Source organism: Neoarius graeffei, chromosome 3 (genome assembly GCF_027579695.1).
Source record: "Neoarius graeffei isolate fNeoGra1 chromosome 3, fNeoGra1.pri, whole genome shotgun sequence".
NCBI lineage: Eukaryota > Metazoa > Chordata > Actinopteri > Siluriformes > Ariidae > Neoarius > Neoarius graeffei.
In genome coordinates, this window is record NC_083571.1 from 27,807,626 (window position 1) to 27,820,771 (window position 13,146).

General features: G+C 44.7%; 1 long non-coding RNA gene across 1 annotated transcript; it reads left to right on the forward strand.

Moving 5' to 3' along the window:
* Window positions 1-10,271: 10,271 nt before the first annotated feature.
* Window positions 10,272-12,797, forward strand: LOC132883236 (uncharacterized). The gene is made up of 3 exons (XR_009654293.1): window positions 10,272-10,802; window positions 10,963-11,099; window positions 12,716-12,797. It is a non-coding gene; the product is annotated as an uncharacterized LOC132883236 (long non-coding RNA).
* The last annotated feature ends 349 nt before the right edge of the window (window positions 12,798-13,146 follow it).

Below are 13,146 nucleotides of genomic sequence, written 5' to 3' on the forward strand. Positions count from 1 at the left end.
CAGCTTCTTCAACTTAATAATAATAATAATAATAATACATCTGTTTTGTATAGCGCTTTTCATGGTACTCAAAGACGCTTTACAGGAGGTTCAAATACACACACACACACACACACACACACACACACACAGACTTACAATAATAGACAAAGAAAGAAAAAAAATATATATATATAATAAAAAAATAAATTAATAAAAAATAAAAAGTCCACCAAGTAGGGGTCAGGATGTAATTCCCGTGGTGTAGCAGCCACAGTCCCACCAAAAGGCGCACGAAAACAGGTCCCACATCTCCAGCACCGCCGCCAGCAACATCGCTAGAACGCCACGCCATGAATCCACAAAGCGAGCAGAGAAGCTCCGCCACGCAGAGCGCTGGTGTGTCCCAAACCGCCTGCACAGCCGCCGCGACACCACCGAGCAACATCGCTCGGAACATCACGCCAAGCATTAAAGCACAGAGTGCTGGACAACCACGATGTAAAATGAGCAACGAGCTCACTGCAGTCCACAGCTGGGAGCGCAGGCATCACCCACAGCGAACCAAGGCCTGGAGGGAACCGACGCCCAAAACTGGGTCCGGAGCTACACCACAACCGGTGGACAAAACACTCAAACAAACATCAAACCACACAAACACACAGAAAAAAAAAATAGAAAAAGAAATAAAACAAAAAAGTTTTATTTAAAACTTTTTTTTTAAAAAACTTAGTATTTAAAGAAACAAAATACATCATGTAAACATCAGGACACATGACCTTGAGCCATGAAATTCAAAACCTACTGCATACAGTGCAATACAGAACTCTGAATACTTTTAACCCTTTTAAATCCTATTTATGAATCAATGTGGCCTATTTTTCAAAGGGCTACATACTGTAGTAGAGTTGTTATAGCAGCAATAAGACTGTGATTTCCATTACTTTTCCATTCAGAGATCAAAAATATATCTGAGTTATGTTAGTAAAGTTATGATACAGTTTTCAAGAATGAACACGAATGAGAGTGATTTTTGTTGTGAAAAGAATTAGACAGTGAGGTAACCCACTATGACTACTGCACCCTGTGTTTATTCAATTAGAAGGTTATTGCTATGTTAAGGTGCCTTATTCAGTAAAGATGCAGAAACCCATGCTAGTGATGGAAGTGGCAGTGGATTGTTATCGTGTACAATGACACCTCCTGCAACAATATGGCATTAATGGGAGATACAGGTCATATGTTTTACTGTGGTGAGGCTCGGTCCGAGGAACAGGAAGTGCATGTGTTCCTGTGCCTGTGGTGATGGCGCCAGTGTTTCCGGCTTGCCATCCGCTGTTGTCAGCGTTGGCCTCTGTTTGTGCGTCTCTTCATCTGCTCATGTTCCTGCTCTTGCTATTTGTTATCGTTGACAATGCATTTGCTCTACGGATATGCGATCGCCAAACTCTGCTTGACATCCGATGGTCTACCGAGAGGTTGGCCTTTCATGAATTGGGCAGAAAGACCTTTCATTCCCCTCCATTCCTCTCGGATATACCTGCATACCTCCTGCGCGCTCCTGCACTGCTAAGCCGTAAGCGCAAACGCCGCCGGGGAAAGCGCAGCGGTCTCCTGTTAAACTTAAGATCTATGGCCGGTCACGATCATCGAGGACACCTCATCAGGCTCTGTCCACGCTCGGACTGGATTACTGCTGTTTCCAAACCCGCTGTTGCTTGGAACCTGTGCGGTCATGGCTGCGGCCCGTTGTTGGACCAGTGGACTACCATCCCCGGCTCCTGCGCTCACTCCGATCCCGGAAAGGAGGGATTAACCTCGGTAACATTCGGCCCCTTGGTCGGGCACCCCGGAAGGCATGTGGCTCGATTTCAGCCAAGATTGCCTTGGTCAGTGCAAGATCGATTGTCAACAAGACTTTCATATTGAATAACTTTTTTAGAACTCATGGACTGGATCTGCTTTGTGTAACGGAGACGTGGCTGAATGTGGGTGAGTCTGGCCCTTTCACTGAACTGCTGCCGCCTGATTGCACGTATTTTAGTTCACCTCGGACTACAGGAAGAGGTGGAGGCGTAGCCTCTGTGTTTAAAAACAGCCTGAAATGTACGCAAACATCAGTCCAGAATTTCTCTAGTTTTGAGCTAATGGCATTTGAACTCAAGCACTCTCAGCCAGTTTTTTGTGCTGTGATCTATCAGCCACTGAACTACAATAAGGACTTTATCAGTGACTTTTCCAATTTCCTGTCAGAAATTTTGCCAAAGTATGATCAAGTTCTAATAGTAGGTGACTTTAACATACATGTATGCTGTCCATCAAAGCAAATGGTTAATGACTTTCTGAACGTTATTGATTCGTTTGGTCTTATACAGTCTGTGACTGAATACACTCAAGTGCACGGTCACACATTAGATTTGGTACTCTCCTGTGGGTTATCTGTGTGTAACGTTAATATGTGCGATGCTGTTTTTTCTGACCATAGGCCTGTATTATTTGATGTCTCCCTCGCTTGTGAAGCTGAGCGTTGTGCTCCCGTGCGCTACCGCCGCATTTTAAATTCCACCACTACTGCTCGGTTCTCGGCGGCTTTTTCTCCTGCCGCTGATAATCTTACAGAACACTCAAGTCCAGATAACCTAATCTACTCATTTAACTCTGCTTGTCTCAACATTCTCGATGCAATAGCTCCAGTCAAAAAACTGCGGCCAAGAAATAAAATAGAGCCCTGGTTAAATGATGTTACTCGCGCGTGCAGACGGGAATGCAGAATAGCTGAACGCAAGTGGACAAAAGATAAGCTGCAAATTTCTTTTGATATCTTACAAAGCAGCTGGGTCAAATATCAAAGAGTTGTCAAAAGTGAGAAAACAAAATATTTCTCTAATGTCGTCCAACAGAACAGCAACAATCCACGCACGTTATTCAAAACTATTGACAGTGCCTTAACTGCACCTCAACCTACCGGGAGTGATGCTACTCCCTTAAGATGTGAAGGATTTTTACATTATTTTGTGGAAAAGATCTCTAATATCAGATCTATTATATCTCCTCCCTTGGCTGATCCATCCTCCTCTGTTACATGCCACAAGGTGTTTAGTGAATTTGAACCTGTGTCTCTCTCTCTCCTCCTGGAAACCATTGGGCAGCTGAAATCCACACCTGGGCCCACAGACACTATTCCTCCACGTCTCATTAAAGACACTGTTGACACTACTGGAGCCAGTATTTTAGCCATAATAAACTCCAGTCTTACATCAGGCATTGTACCCATGCACTTTAAGCACGCTGTTGTGCAGCCTTTAATTAAGAAGCCAAACCTGGATACCTCAGTCTTCTCTAATTACAGTCCTATATCTAAGCTCCCATTTTTATCTAAACTGTTGGAAAAATTTTTTATTTAAACAGCTTCAATCTCATTTAGATGCAAATAATCTTTTAGAGCCTTTTCAATCTGGTTTTAAAGCTCGGCATAGCACAGAGTCAGCACTCCTTAAACTCTTTAATGATTTGCTGCAAATTACTGATAGTGGTGATTTTGTGATTCTGGTACTCCTTGACCTTACAGCTGCATTTGACACAGTAGATCATAGCATCCTTATTGATCGCTTAGAACAGTGGGTTGGCTTAAAGGGAACAGCCTTGGAATGGTTCAAGTCATATCTTGTTAACAGAAGTTTTTCTGTCAGCATTGGAGAACACACCTCTTCCTCTGCACCCCTCCCCTATGGGGTCCCCCAGGGGTAAATTCTTGGCCCTATCCTCTTCTCCCTTTACCTTTTGCCATTAGGTTCCATTTTAAAGAAATATAACATCTCCTTTCATTGTTATGCTGATGATACCCAGATTTATATGCCACTGAAGCCCACTAACTCCCAGTCAGTTTCTAAGCTCATTGATTGTCTTGAGGACATTAAAGCCTGGATGTCCTTGAATTTTTTAAGTTTAAATGAAAACAAAACTGAGGTTTTACTCTGCAAACCCAGCAAGGCCTGCAAAAATAACTTGGACCTTGGCCCTCTGAGTCTTTTTGTCAAAGATTCAGTAAGAAATCTAGGTGTAATTTTTGACTCAGACTTCAAAATGGAGAAACAAATAAATACTGTTGTCAAATCTAGTTTCTTCCATTTAAGACTCCTATCAAAGGTCAAACCTTTTTTATCTCCTAGTAATCTGGAGACTGCTATACATGCTTTTATTACGTCCCGCCTTGATTACTGTAATGCTTTGTATGCTGGTCTTAGCTGCTCTTCCTTGTCAAGGCTCCAACTTGTTCAGAACGCTGCGGCACGGTTCCTGACCAGAACACACAAGCGTGAGCACATCACACCTGTTCTGAAGGCTCTCCATTGGCTCCCTGTGCGTTTTAGGATACATTTTAAAATTCTGTTGTTTGTTTTTAAGTCTCTGAAACATTTAGCCCCATCCTACATAGCAGACCTCCTTCATCATCATACACCCCTGAGATCACTGAGGTCCTCTGACCAACTACTGCTAACTGTCCCACCTTCTAGACTAAAGAGTAGGGGGGATTGTGCTTTTGCAGTTATAGGCCCCAAACTATGGAATGAACTCCCACTGCATGTAAGGCTTGCCCCCTCAATGCCCATCTTCAAGTCCCACCTGAAAACACACTTTTTCTCCCTGGTGTTTGACTCTCTATGAGTGGTGTGATGTTATGTGACTTGGTATAGTGAAGATCCATGTCTGTTGTCCATGATTTGCTTTTAGGGTCTATGTGTGATTTTATGTCTCTGTCCTTTATCTGCTTTTAGGTTTTATATATGATTTTTATGTATTGGCCCTGTCACACTATAGCGTTTTGTTCGACGTTTGGTTGCGTTTTTAAAAATTTGAGAAACGCCGGGGAACGTCGACGTTCTTCAAATTAAGTTTTTAGGTCAACGATGTTGTAACGTTCTTGTAACGCTTGGGTAACGCTCAGCCAACATTCCCTCAGTGTCAGGCGACGTTTGTGGTCGAAAATAGCAGCAAAACCTAGCGTTCTCATAGCGTCCACAGCGCTTTGATAGTGTTATCATAGCGTTTGGGTAGCGTCTGCCTTGCGTCCAGGTAACGTTCTCGACGTTTGTCCAGCATCTAGCTGACGTTCTCGACGTTTCCACAGCGTCTGCCTAGCGTTCCTGTAGCGTTCGAGTAACACGTGGAGCGTTTGTGTGACGTTCCTGTTACGTTTCACCAACCTGCGGCTGGACGCGCAGTATAAAAGGGGGGGCTTTTGGCCAGAGTGCATCACTTCCAGTTCAACCACCGCGCAGTCAACATCGCAAACGGAACGAAACGAAAAGAAGTATGCCTCCCAAGAGCAAGAGGGCCAGCAGCAGAGGTCGGGGCAGCAGCAGGGGCCAACGAGCAGCATCCTCTCCCAGCCAGGAGGTTGTTTCCATCACTGCAGTGGTCCATCCCCCTCCTGTTGAAAGCGAGGCTGACAGCCAGCCAGCAGGCAGCCAGCAGCAGAAGCAGCCGAAGAACAAGAGGGCAACAATCACCCCCTCCAGGTCCCAGTCGCCATCTCCAGCCTCTCCAGGGTCTCCAGGGTCTAGCTGCTCCTCCTCCTCCTCCTCCTCCAGAAGCTTGTCAGCAGCCTCCTCACAGGACAGAGGCAAGAGGAAGAAGAGTGACAGGATAAATTACAGCCTCTCTGAATCTGATGAGGCCATCATGGTCGAGTGGTTACAAGAGAACCGGACATTGTGGGACTCTAAGCTCCAGGCTTACCACAAGATCACAAACAAGGAGAAGTTGTGGGAGGCCCAGGCAGAGAAGATGCAGAAGACAGTGAAGCACTTGAAGGGCTGGTTCCGGTCACTGCGGGATAAGAACACCAGACTCATGAAACACAAGAGCGGTGACGGTGCCCCAAGAAGAACAGAGAGGGACGAGTGGGTGCTCAGCAACTTCAGGTTCCTGCAGGAGGTAGTGCGACACAGACCGGAGCCAGCCAAGCCCATCCTACCCAGCAGAGCCTCAGCTGCAGCAACTGTCCAGGAGGATTTACCGGTATCTGGACCTTCTATCACGGAGTGTACTGCCATACCTTCCAGATCTTCCACACCTGCCACAGCAGCCTCCAGCAGCAGCAGTTCCAAGAGGCCCAGACGATCTGGACAGGATGAGGATACCACCACCGAGGATGACGTGTTGGCTACCCTGCAGGAGAAGGTCAAGGAGTCAGAGGCTATACTCAAGGGTTTGTTCCAGCCTCCAGCAGTGACCCCTGAGTCGACCTTTGCGAACTACGTGAGGGACAGCCTTCTCACAATGTCGAGCCGGAAGTTCAAGATGGCCAGGGCCAGCATCAACATGATCCTCACGCGGCTGATGGATGAAGACACTGAAGAGGAAGAGGAGGACCTGCCTACCTTCTCAGCTACATGTCGGTCGGCCCCCCCTCCTGGCATCACAACCACCAGGCAAGCCCAGAGCGACATGTTTCAGCCGGACCCTAGCCAGTGGCATGACAACCCGCCCACTGGCACTCCTTGGCAGTCACAGACCAGGGAGTGGATGGCCAGATACCACCAGCAGCAGCCTCACTCATCCTTCCAGCAGCCTCACTCGTCCTTCCAGCAGCCTCACTCGTCCTTCCAGCAGCCTCACTCGTCCTTCCAGCAGCCTCACTCCGACTACCAGCCACAAAGGTTCTTCCAGCAACAGAGTAGGAACTCTCCCATCTTCCACATGCTGACAGCACCAGCCACCACCCATGCCTCCGTCTCTACGGCCATCAGCTCTGCAAGACACACCATGGACCAGAGCAACCAAGGCAGCAGCTCTCCAGCCCTGGTTGTCACTTGTGCCGCCACGGACGTTACCGTGTTCCCCACCGGAGTGTCTACAGCAGCCAGTGTCAGCGACTTGTTCAGCACCCTGGACAGTCCAGGTCCAGTTGCCACCCCGTCCACGGCTACCTCTCTGAATGATACGCTCAACACTCCACAGCCACCAGTGGACCCAGAGACTGACTCTTAGAACTTTTTGTTTAGGAATCTGTAAATAAATGTTGTACATAGTTTGAACTTTGCCTGGTTCTTGCGTGAAACTTTCAATTTCTTGTTTTTAATATTGTACCCCCCAAAAAAATAATGAAAAAAAATAAAAAATAAAAAATAAAATAAGTAAAATAAAAAATATAAAATAAAATAAAAGATAAAATATAAAATAAAATAAAAGATAAAATAAAAAATAAAAAGTAAAATAAAAAATATACAATAAAATATAAAATAAAAGATAAAATAAAAAATAAAATAAAAAGTAAAATATTTTTTATTTTATATTTTTCTTTTATTGTATATGTTTTATTTTATTTTATATTTTTCTTTTATTTTATGTTTTATTTTATTTTATATTTTTCTTTTATTTTATATGTTTTATTTTATTTTATATTTTTCTTTTATTTTGTTATTTTTTATTTTATTTTTATTTTACTTTTTATTTTTAAATAAAAAAATAAAAAGTAAAATCTAAAATAAAATAAAAAATATAATAAAAAAATACAAAATCCAAAAAAAAAAAAAAAAAAGTTAAAAAAATGAAAAAGAATAAAACAATACAAAATAAAACTATGACATTTATTAATACTGTTTTATACGTTTGGTTACGTGAAAAGGGGTCGACCGGGAACTCATCTCATCTCATCTCATTATCTCTAGCCGCTTTATCCTTCTACAGGGTCGCAGGCAAGCTGGAGCCTATCCCAGCTGACTACGGGCGAAAGGCGGGGTACACCCTGGACAAGTCGCCAGGTCATCACAGGGCTGACACATAGACACAGACAACCATTCACACTCACATTCACACCTACGGTCAATTTAGAGTCACCAGTTAACCTAACCTGCATGTCTTTGGACTGTGGGGGAAACCGGAGCACCCGGAGGAAACCCACGCGGAGAACATGCAAACTCCACACAGAAAGGCCCTCGCCGGCCCCGGGGCTCGAACCCAGGACCTTCTTGCTGTGAGGCGACAGCGCTAACCACTACACCACCGTGCCGCCGACCGGGAACTCAGTAAAATAAATAATTGAAAAAGAGATCATGCCTAGAACAGATTGGCTAAAAAAGTAGGGCGATCAGTAAAAATAATTACTTCGAAATGACACACACAATTACTTTTATTATTACTGTTATCGACAAATAAGTCATTGTAAGTTACACATACAATATTTCAGTTTCTAAAAGTTGTGTCTACCAAAAAGTATAGTCTATATTAAGTCCATTCTCCATTGCAACACTAGGGTCCAGGTCTACACCATCCTGTCCTGCCAGTCCAGTGCCCCAGCTGAGGAGTTGACCCAGTGCTTGATGAGGTTCCTCTGCTTCTTGGCTTCCTTGGTCGCAGTGTTGGGGCCTGCAACAACCTGTGTGTCTTCCATATTGAAGCCATCTCTCCAGGCACCAAGCACAAAGTCTTCTTCTGGACCTTCTGGCTGGTCCAGCTGTTGGTTCTGCAGCGTTGGATATCTGACCCTCATCAAGTTGTGAAGGACCAAGCAGGTCTTCACTATCAGCTCCACAGTCTCTGGCTTGTGCTGCATAGTGCCAAGAATCACCTGGAACCTGTTGGCAAGGATCCCAAAGGCGTTCTCCACGACCCTCCTGGCTCTCGACAGTCTGTAGTTGAAAATGCGCTCCTCCTGTGATAGACCACGGAGACTGTAGGGCTTCATCATGTAGGCTCTCAGGGCAAAGGCGTCATCTCCAATGAAGAAGTATGGAACATCTGTAGTGTCTTGTGGGAGAGGTATAGGCTGTGGAAACCCAAGCAGGTCTTCTTCAGCTCCATGTTTCAGCTCACTGGAGTTGTAGATCTGGGCATCGGATGCTGATCCCAGGCCTCCAAGATCTGCCCACAGGAACTTGTAGTCAGAATCCACAAGGGCCAGCAACACGATGGAATAGAACCCCTTGTAGTTGTAATACAAGGAGCCACTCTCTGCAGAACACCTAATGGCCACATGCTTGCCATCTAGTGCTCCCAGGACATGGGGGAAGTTCCACCTCTGATAGAATCTGTCAGCAACTTCCTTCCACTCTTCTGGCGTACTGGGGCAGGTCAGCATCTCATCCAGGTACTCGTCCAGTATGGCATGGCAAACCTCTCTGACCACCAGTGACTGTGTGTTGTGAGGTACTCTCCAGGCAAACTTCTGCGAAGCATAGCTGTCACCAGAGGCAAGGTGTCGCAAAGTCAGGGCCAGCTTCATACCAGGGTCGAGGGCCGGTCTAAAGCGAGTGTCCTTCTTGGTGATCCTGGGACCAACTCTCTGTCTCAGCTCATCAAACCTCACTGCTGGCATGCGCAGGAAGTTGTGGAAGGAGGCTTGGTCTTCAGCTCGGAGTTCAGCCATCAGCTTGTCATAAACACCAAACTGTGGTCGCCTTCCTATCCAGGGTCTCACCCAGCTCTTTCTCCCTCTCCTCTTCCTTTTCTTCTTTGACTCTGCCTTGGACATCTTAACCTGGTGCAATGCCAACTGCAGGAGGTTGTTGTGATGCATGAGAGCAGCAACAGCATACTGGTGTTTCTCTTGGTCTGTCATTGTTCTGAAGTCTTCACTCTGTGAAAGTTCCAACAGGACTGTCGGTGGCCTCTGCAAGCCCCTTTAAATATATTTCTGGCAAGTGCCTGCCAAATGCTCCTGAACGCTACCAGTAGGTTACAGGCGCATTACAAGGATGCTACATGGACGTTACACAGACGCTGGAAAAATTCAGAATGCTGACAGACATTAGAAAGATGTTGAAAGAGCGTTACATGAGCGTTAAGAACGCTCGGCGAACGCTGACGAACGCTGAAAAACGTTGGCGACACGCTGGACAGACGTTCGATGGACGTTACACAGGCGTTAGGCAAGCGTTACCCAAGCGCTAGGCACGCGCTGGACACTCGACCCTGATGGGCCAGCATCCACCTACCGTCCAGGGAACGTCCTGACTTTCGAGTAACGTTCGAGTAACGCCGGCAAACTTTCGTGTAACGTTCCTCTAACGTGTAAGTAGCATTTTGATAGAACGTCCTGAATTTTTGTGCACACCCAAAACTATTTTTCACCCTCAGCATTCGCCGACGTCCCTCGACGTTCCCCAACGTTTGCCGACACTCGTCTAACTTTCTTGTAACTTTTTTCTAACGTTCTCGACGTTCCTCTGCGTTTCGCAACACGTTACTCAAATGCTGGTGAGAACATCGTAGTGTGACAGGGCACTATATTCACTTCATTCTTACTTATTTTTATTTATTTATTTAATTACTCTCATCTTAGATGGACTGTACAGCACTTTGGTCAACTGTTGTTGTTTTTAAAGGGCTTTATAATAAACCTGAACTTGAAACTTGAACTTGAACTGTGGTAAACAGCAATGCATCTTCATGGACCCTCTGGAACTCTGACTCCGACTAAGTTATAGCCTTCCTACATGCAGTGTATAATTGCTACATGAGGACTAATAGTGTCATAATGTTGGGATGCCATTATATCTTGGAGGGGAGAGTGTAAGGACAAGAAGAGTTAAGAGAAGCTACCCCCTGGGAGTACCTGCATCCATGAGAATTTGTGCTCTGAGCAAGCAGTGAGCCCCTCAAGGATTAAATGCAATGCACCTGTTCCAGATCAGAGAGCAATCATTGCGTGTGCATATAAGGATGCTGAACTCATACAGACTTTGCAAAGTGGTCAAGTGTCTGACCACTTTGAGGGAGTCCTTCACTCCTGAGTTCTCTCCAGAGGCTGACACATCAACCTCTTTTCCAGAGCTTGCTTCAGAAGTTAGCAGGGTGGCATCGACTCAAGTTTGGAGAAGGTGAGTTGTGTTTAATAGTCATTTTGTTTTTGTGTTATGAACAAAGGAAAAGTGCCAACCTAGTGCTCATGCCAGAGGACTAAAAGCTAACATAAAGATGGTTCATTTTAATGTAAAACTCTACCTTGGAAAGTAAAATGTATTGTCTGATATTCTGCAGTTTATGAAAATATTTCGATATGAAAGTCGAGGTGACCACAGCGGTGACCTTTATCACCACATGATTGAGAGGAAGAGGACTTCTGTCAGAAGAACAACTCCGACACTTTGGCTGTTCTCTGGAGGAAGCGTTCGGAAGTAAGATTACACACCTATGACTTCTGACAAAAGTATCCACATCATATTTATTCTTTATTCAATCTACTTATTTTTCATTTTCACTGAAATGGACAAGTACCTTTACAGTTGTACAGACCCCTTGCTATGGTATAATAAAAAGGAAAAGCTTATTAGTGTGACATTCAGTTAGTCAGTGATATATAAAGACCTATATTTAATGCTGGGATCAGACTATATTATATTTTTCTTTTTACGATGGTCACCATGTCAGATTAGGCAATCCTAGTGCCATAACTTCTTGCCATGTCTTGGTCCAGAGATTGGCAAACAAGAAGTTTGACCCCGACCAATCATCGCTCATGTCCTTGCAAGCTGTCAGGAAGGCGGGTCAAGAAACTGTCAGTCATGGCCACAGAGGGAATGTTAAGGAACACATTGTAAGAGCTGTTTGTTACTATGCTAGGGGAGAAAATACAAAAAAATCCTGAGTAACTGTGCTCTCAATGGAGCAGCAACAGAAGGCCACAAGCAGATTTTGAGTGAGATGGTTCTTCTTGAGGAAGATGTTAGTGCTCCAGGTCATGTCCTCCTCAACTCAATGTGCACCCCCAGGAACCCGGAAGTCCAAGACCCTCTCCACACATTCCCTGTGGATGAGGATGGGCTGAATGTCGGTTTTCCTGTTGCGGAACAGGTTGTTGTATCTGCACCATCCAGACAACTACTCCACCTCATCCCGATAAGTGGACTCATCCCCTCCCCCACTTTCGTAGTGCCATCTGCGAATTTGATGATGCCATTACTGGAATGGGCGGGGTTGCAGTTGTGGGTGCAGAGGGTAAAGAGTAGGGGGCTCAGCACACAGCCCTGTGGGGAGCCAGTACTGAGGGCTGAGGAGATGTGGGGGCCTACTCTCACCGTCTGGGAGCGATCAGACAGGAAGTCCTTAATCAGTTTGGACACCAGGCTGTGTTGAATGCCGAGCGTAGCAGCTTTCAGATTATCGTTAGAGGATCGTCATCGTATAATCTTGACCGGATGACCCTCAATGTTGGAGGTTCTATTTGAGACCAATGCCCATCTATCCTGAAAGTTTCATGAAGACTACTCCAGCTGTTTTCCTGTAATGTTGCTAAAAACAAACAAAGAAACCCCACTGAAAACAAGTGTCCTAATGCTCAAACTATTATCTCCAACTTTCTGTCAGTGTTTCTCTCAGTTCTCATCAACATTATGGACAAGCTTAAAATCTACTTCAAGCTAAAATCTACTAAAAGCTTACATTTTTGCTTAATTTTTTCTTTAAATTTACTCCCTTTACTGAACCCCACAGATGCAACTCACCTGTAACTTCTAAATGGTGCCTGAGACTGTAGTTACTGTACATCTAAGGTCTGAATAAAGATATGCATCATTTCAGTATTAAAATATTACCCAACTCTGAACACAGCCTTAAATGTATTTTTCTGTGATCAATTTCACTTTTCAAAGCGAGATATTTCAACTCCAGTATTTACTTTGTCTCTACTGAGGTGAAAACCTGGACTGAGGGCAGTACAATATAGTGTCTTATCAGTGCTGAGGCTTAACTAATTTTAAGAATTATTCTCCCTTTTTTCATTAAAATGGTCTAGATCCAGGATGGACTTGTTTCAATTATAGTTCTTACTACATCTCAACTAAAGAAAAGAGCTGGACTGAGAGCCAACAGGACTGCAGAAAGCAAGGTGAAGACCTTGTGATCATAAACAGCAGAGAGGAACAGGTGAGAGAGAGAGAGAGAGAGAGACTTATTTATTTTTTACTATAACCATGACAAGAGTTAATCAGTAAATTGCTGCATAACAGGTACACTTGGATTGGTCTGAATGACAGAGACTGAGGGTATATGGAAGTGGGTGGATGATACAACACTGACCACTGGGTAAGAAATCACTGAACTGATATTTGCTTATGATACAGTTACTGACTCTTCTTTGCCCTGAGAAAATCCTCTGATCCTCACCTTCAGGTACTGGGGACAAGAAGAACCCAACAGTCGTGAAGTAAATAAGGACTGTATTCT